The sequence below is a fragment of the Suricata suricatta genome, chromosome 2 (assembly GCF_006229205.1).
Source record: "Suricata suricatta isolate VVHF042 chromosome 2, meerkat_22Aug2017_6uvM2_HiC, whole genome shotgun sequence".
NCBI classification, from domain to species: domain Eukaryota; kingdom Metazoa; phylum Chordata; class Mammalia; order Carnivora; family Herpestidae; genus Suricata; species Suricata suricatta.
Window position 1 is genome coordinate 22,641,936 of NC_043701.1, and position 7,767 is coordinate 22,649,702.

Genomic DNA, 7,767 nt, shown 5'->3' on the forward strand with positions numbered 1-7,767 from the left:
TTCCTCAACTCTGTGTGTGTGTGTGTGTGTGTGTGTGTGTGTGTGTGTGTAAAATAGAAGTATACTCCTGTTTACCAGGCTTCTGCCTTCCTTTCTGGATAGCTCGCTGGCCTAGACAAAAAAGCAGCAGGAAAGCAGACTGAGAAAATTCTCATAGCACCGTCCACAGCTACTGGGCCCGGTTCCCATCAGTGGCAGCTGCCACAATAGTCATGGTTCCACATTTAACGTGCCTGTGCTGTTGGGCAGAAACAGCAGGAAGTAGAGATTCAGAAATCCCATCAGACGGCAGGTTTGGGAGAGGAAGAAAAGTACTCAGTGGGGACTGGGAAGAGACCCTAGTGGTTCCTAGTGGCCTTCTGGGTCTTGGACAAAGCTCAGCCATTCCCTCCGGCAGGCATACCAAGATTGCCATCTCCACTAGAGGCTCTTCAGTGTTACTTGGCGCACTCCTATTCTCCCACCTGGTGGCAGGTTGCAGAGTGTATCTCTCCTGAGCCTGAGTCCCCCCACCCTCAGTTCCTCAAGAGTACGAACCCCACCTACATGCCATGGCAGCGTCCTTCTGTCAGGCCTACGAGAACCTGCCCTGCGTTGAAATTGCATTATAATACTTGATTTGCTACAAGTCGCTTCTTGATTTCTGAGTTATTCTCACCAAATATTTTGGCATTTTGAAGTCACACATTCAATGTTGACTCTTTGTTATTTGCCTCTGCGCCTCCACTGAAGAAGAATGAACATGAAGCTATCTATGGGATATCCATGATATCTTTGAAAAGTTGGTTGCCTTCTTATGGTTCAGTTGTCACACTGCACTGAATTTAGGGCCTAATTTTGCAGGGCTCCATTTTATTCCCATTCTAGTGTTTCTTATTTTGCAACTAGGAGCATCAAGTCAGAGAGTGAGGACAATATGGGAAAGGGGCTAAGTAAGCTACAACAGGTAGCACAACAGGTAGCTACAACTCAGCATAACCGAGTTGGACCTTGCTAGCCAAGGACCTTGAACAACTTATTCTAAGCCTCTATTTCCTTTTTTACAAAAAATTGATATATTATCAATTGTGTTTCTATAATAGGCAGTAAACAGCTTGAAAAGGAAAGTAAGATGGCAATTCTATTTATAGAGCATCTAAAAGAATTGAATGCGTAGGAATAAATCTAATCGAGGAGGTAAAAGACTTGTTACTTGAAGAAATTAAAGACCTAAATAAATGGAAAGAGATTATGTTTTCATGGACAGGAAGACTTAATGTTGTTAAGAAGTCAGTAATACCCAAAGCAATCTACAGATTCAATACAATCCCTATCAAAACTCTCACAGTGCTTCTCACAGAAATGGAAAAGCCAATCTCCAAACACATACAGAATTTCAAGGGCCTCTGAATAACCAAAACAATCTGGAAAAGGATTCATGAAATTGGAAGACTTACACTTCCCAACTTGGAAACTTACTACAAAGCTGCAGTAATTAAAACAGTATGGTACTGGCATAAAGACAGCCAATAGAACAGAATAGAGAACCTAAAAACAAATCCTCACATATATGACCAATTGATTTTCTACAAGGATGCCAAAACTATTCAAAGGGGGAAAGGACAGTTTTATCAGCAAATAGTGATGGGAAAATGGATATTTATAGGCCAAAAAAAATGTTGTATACTTATCTTACACAATGTATAAAAATTAACTCAAAATGGATCAAAGCCTAAATTTAAGAACTAAAACTATAAAACTCTCAGAAACAAAGATATTGGAGAAAATCTACATAATATTGGATTTGGCACCAGTTTCATGGGTATGACACCAAAAACACAGTCAATAAAAGAAAACAGATAAATTGGGCTTCATCAAAATGAAGAACTTTTGTGCATTAAGGGATACTATAAGGAAAGCAAAATCCAACCCATAGAATGGGAGAAAAAATTTGCATATCATGTATCTAATAAGGGATTAATGTCCAGGATATATAAAGCACTCCTAAATCACGACAACAATAACAAAGCAACCTAATTTCTCCAAAGAAGATCTATAAATGGCCAATAAGCACATGGAAAGATGCCCAACATCATGAGCAGAGAAATGCAAAACCACAGTGAGATATTACTTCACAGCTACTATCCTAGGATGGCTATTAGAACACACATACACACATAGAAGATAACAAGTGTTGGCAAGAACAGGGGGAAACGGGAACCCCGTGCATTGTTGGGGGGAATGGAAAATGGTGCAGCTGCTGTGGGAAAGTTTCCTGGTTTCTCAAAGGCTAAACATAGAATTGTTATATGACCCAGCAATTCCATTTCTAGGTATATGTCCAAAAAAACTGGCAGCAGGAAGTCAGACAGGTACTTGTACACAAATATTCACAGCAGCACTATACACAATAGCCAAAAGGTGGAAACAACCCAAGTGTCCATTAACAGGTGAATGGATAAACAAGATGTGGTATATACAAACAACGGAATATCATTCCGCTATAAAAATGAATAAAATTTTGAGCTGTGGTATAACATGAATGAAACTTGAAAACATTATGCTGAGTGAAATAAGCCAGACACAAAAGGACAAAGAGTGAATAACTTCACTTGTATGAACCCCCCAGAATAGGCAAATTCATAGAGACAGAAAATAGAATATGGTTTACTAGGGACTGAAGAGGAAGGAAAGGGATGTTATTGTTTAATGGGTACAAAAGTTTTGTTGGGGCTGATGGAAAAGTTTTGGATCTAGATAGTGGTGATGGTAAATATTGTAAATATATTTAATGCCACTGAAGTATAAATTTAAAATGGTTAAAATAAAAACTATTATGTTGTATATATATTTTACAGCAATTAAAAAAAAGAAAAGAAGGGCGCCTCGGGGTTCAGTCTTGATTTTGGCTCAGGTCATGATCCCAGGGTCATGGGATTGAGCCCTGGGTCAGGCTCCATGCTGGACATGGAGCCTGCTTGAGAGTCTCTCCCACTCCCTCTGCCCCTCTCCCCTACTCGTGCTCTCTCTCTCTAAAATAAAAAATAAATAAAAGAGAAAAAAAGCTACTACTTAGCTATAAGGCAATTAATAAGGATTAACATGAAGTAACATGACAAACCTTGGTCCTTACGTGCTTAATAGCTATTTGTTTCATTTCCCTTCTTTCATCTCCAACGTCCTTACTATGGTGCCATTTCAGTAGTTTCTAAAAGTCCAACTGGTTACTAACATTGCAAAATGTTGCCGGTTTGGGACTACACACTGTGATATCAGGTTTTAGGTCTTCTCTGAATAATGGTAGTTTCTGGTTTTATGCTGAAGAACAAAGTTTTCCTCTTCCCAGTAAATGGTACCACCATTTACCCAGCTGCACTGGCCAAGAGCCTTAGAGTCCTCCTCACGTCTTCTCTTTCTCTAACATCTCTTACCCCGTCCTCTCAACTATACCTTCAAAAAAGGCCGAGACTCCAGCTATTCCTCATCACCTCCATGGCTGCCAACCTGGCCTGAGATAACAGCCAATGTCACCTGGGCCACGCCAAGAGCATCCTAATGCAGCTTCCTGTCTCCCCTTACCTTCCTACAACCTATCTTCCAGTCAAGCGCCGGGACAGTCCTTCTAAGATAGGAATCAGGCCATATCATCCCTGTGCTCAAAACTCTCTGATGGTATCTCATCACATTTAGCGTAAAGTTCCCCAATCTTACCATGACTTCACCAAGGTCCTGTCAACATCGTGACAACCTGGATCTCATTTGCTGCTACTCTCTTTCTAGCTCACTCCATCTCAAACATACACCAAGCAAACACCTGCCTCAGGTCTTTGCACTCATGCTCACTCCATGTTCCTGCTTCACTCAGATCTCTATTTAAATATTCCCCTGAAGACGGCATCCTTATAAATTGCTCCAAAGAAAACAAAAGACTTAAGTATAAATCTAACAAAAGTAGGTACATGATCTGTTTGATGAAAATTATAAAATGCTGATGAAAGAAATAAAAGATAGCCTAAATCCTTGGAGAGACATACTATTTTAGGGATGGGAAGTTTCAGTGTAGTAAAGATGTCAATTTCCCCTACACCGGTGCCCTAAACCTCTAGGTTTAACATCATTAAAATTTTTTTTTAATGTTTATTTATTTTTGAGAGAGAGAGAGAGTGCACACACACAAGTTGGGGAGGGGTAGAGAGAGAGGGAGACACAGAATTTGAAACAGGATCCAGGCTCTGAGATGTCAGCACAGAGCCCAATATGGGGCACAGTGAACTGTGAGGTCATGACCTGAACCAGACTGAGCCACCCAGACGCCCCTAGGTTTAACATAATTTTAATCAAAATCTTAGCAAGTTTCTATATTAGACATAAACAAGCTTATTCTAAAATTTATGTGGAAAGTGAAAGCCTCTAGATTAGCCAAAACAATTTTTGGAAAACAGGAATGAAGTGGGAGAAATAATTTCTTGATGGTTTACTATAGGGCTACAGTAATCACAACAGTGTGATTTTGGAGGAAAGATAGACACATTCACTGATGGAACAAATAGAGATCTCAGAAACAAGCCTACAAATATGCCCAATCAATGTTTGTCAAAGTAACGAAGAGGATTCAATGGAGGATTTTCAATAAATGGTATTCAGGCAATTAGACATCCATAAGAGAATATGAAACTCAATGTACACTTTACAACTTATACAGAAATTAACTCAAAAGGAGTCATGTACTAAAATATAAACATAAAACTATAAAACTCCTAGGAAATAACATCTCAGGGCCCATGACTGGGCAAAGAGTTCTTAGACTTACTACCAAAAGAATGACCAATATAAGAAAAAAGATGCATAAGTTGGACTTCATCAGAATTTAAAACTTTGCGCTGCAGAAGACACTGTTGAGAATATGAAAAGACAAATTGCAGACTGGGAAAAAATGTTTGCAAATCATGTATCTGACAAAGGTCTAATGCCTAGAATATATTTTTTAAAATTCTCCAAACTCAGCATTAAAAAACCAAATAATACAATTAGAAAATGGGCAAGACATGCACAGGTACTTCACCAAAGAGAATATAATGGTGGCAAATAAATACATGAAAAGATGTTCAACCTCATTAGTCACTAGAGAAATGCAAATTAAACCACAATGAGATATCACAATATACTTATCAAAATGACTAAAGTGAAAAACAGTGATGCTCAACATCACTCATCATCAGGGAAATACAAATCAAAACCACACTGAGATACCACCTCACACCGGTCAGAGTATCTAAAATGAACAAATCAGGAGACTACAGATGCTGGCAAGGGTGTGGAGAGACGGCACCCTCCTTCCTACACTGTCGGTGGGAATGTAAACTGGTGCAGCCGCTCTGGAAAACAGTGGAGTTTCCTCCAAAAATGAACAATAGAGCTCCTCTATGTCCCAGCAATAGCATAGCTAGGAATTTACCCAAGGGATAAAGGGATACAGAAGTGCTGATGCACAGGGGCACATGTACCCCAATGTTCATAGCAGCATTTTCAACAATAGCCAAATCATGGAAAGAGCCTAAATGTCCATCAACTGATGAGTGGATCAAGAAGATGTGGTATTTATACAATGGAATACTACATGGCAATGAGAAAGAATGAAATCTGGCCATTTGTACCAACATGGATGGAACTTGAGGGTGTTATACTAAGTGAAATAAGTCAGGCAGAGAAGGATAGATACCATATGTTTTCACTCATATTTGAAACAGGAGAAACTTAACAGAGGACCATGGGGGAGGGGAAAAGGAAAAAATAGTTAAGGAGAGGGAGGGAGGCAAACACAAGAGAGACTTAAATACTGAGAACAAACTGAGGGTTGATGGGGGTGGGGGAGAGGGGGAAAAGGGTGATGGGCATGAAGGAGGGCACTTGTTGGGATGAGCTCTGGGTGTTGTATGGAAACCAACTTGACTATAAACTATAAAAGAAAAAAAAAAGAAAAACAGTGATTAGCACCAAATGTTGGCAAGGCTCTGGAGTAACTGGATCACTCATACATTTCTGGGGAACATAAAATATACAGCTTCTGTCAGTTTCTGGAATAACCATACATTTACCATACAACCCAGCAATCACACTCCTGGGCATTTAGCCAAGAGAAACAAAGACTTATTTTCACACAAAAACTTGTACACAAATGTTCACAGCAGTTTTATTTGTAAAAGCTCAAAATTGGAAACTAACCAAACATCTTTAAATGGGTGAATGGTTAAACAAATGGTGGTACATCCATTCAATGGAATATTACTCAGCAATGAAAAGGAAAGAACTATTGATACAGGTTACTCAGATGGATCTCAAGGGATTATACTGGGTGGGGAAAAAACAGTCTTAAAAGGATACCTACTGCACTACTCCATTTATGTAGCATTCATGAAATAACATAATTATAGAGATGGAGAACAACTTAGTGGTTGCCAGAGATGAGTTATAGAGGGGAGGGATCAATGTAGCTACAAAGAGGTAACACTGATGTGTTTTGTGATGATGGCACAATTAAGTATTTCTTTGTAATAGCTTTATTGAGTGTAATTCATATATGTAGGTCAGTACCTTGATCATAATGATTACACAAGACTTCACATATGTTAAAATTACCTAGAATTATGCACACATACTCAAATGAGCCCATATAGAACAGGTGAAATCAGAATCAGTTCTATGGACGTACTAATGTCACTTTCTTGGTCTTGATACTGTACAAAAGTTGCATAAAATGTTAACATTGGGGGATATTAGGGAAAAGCACATGATACTTCTCTGTACGCTTCTTTTGCAACCTCCTGTGATCCTTTAATTATTTCAAAATCATGTTCTTTTTAAATTTAAGGCATTTTAAAAGTGCCTCACCCAAATGAGCATCCCTTCTATCACTCTCTACCCTTGTGACCTGCTATATATTTCTTCATGGCCTATATCTCTTCCTAACATTATAGTATATGTAATATATAAGATAGAACATTTTGTATAAATCTGTCTCCTTCAGTAGAACTAGGAAGGCAGGACCTTGCGCTCTCCACTGTACGCCCAGTCCTAGAATGGCACTTGGCACACTTGTCTTCATTGACTGTGAAAATTTACCTGCCTTCCTGTATGTGTACATTTCATTTAATGTGTCTATAAATAGATTAGCCTTTACAGCCTCTTGCCAGAAACACCTTTATCAAGGTATCTACCCAAATTCTCTGTTCAGAGAAATTTCCTTTTTTCAATAATAACATTTTAATACATGTAATTCTTTAATGGGGAATAAACAATTTGGCTCCACTCTGTTCATTCCTTCATGGCTCCAATCAGGCCTTTTGGGAATATGTCCTCCTTTAATGTCTTTCCAGGATAGTTAAACCTTCAGCTATGAGAAGGCAGCTAAATAAAGGCCCTTGAATCTGACAGAGTTGACCCTGTGTTCCTCAAAAAGGGCTTTAGGAGGCCAAAGCTTCAGAATGAGTTGTTCAAATAAAATGAAAAATTTTTACAAGAGAAAGAAACAGTATAAAGAAAAGCCATTAAATTCTCGGCCTTCTATCTTTTTTTCTAAACATTTATTTATTTTTGAGAGAAAGAGAGAGACAGTGTGATCAAGGGAGGGACTGAGAGAGAGAGGAGACACAGAATCCGAAGCAGGCTCCAGACTCTGAGCTGTCAGCACAGAGCCCGATGGGGCTGGAACCCACAAGTTGTGAGATCATGACCTGAGCCAAAGTCAGACGCATAACCGACTGAGCCACCCAGGTGCCCCTATTTTTTTTT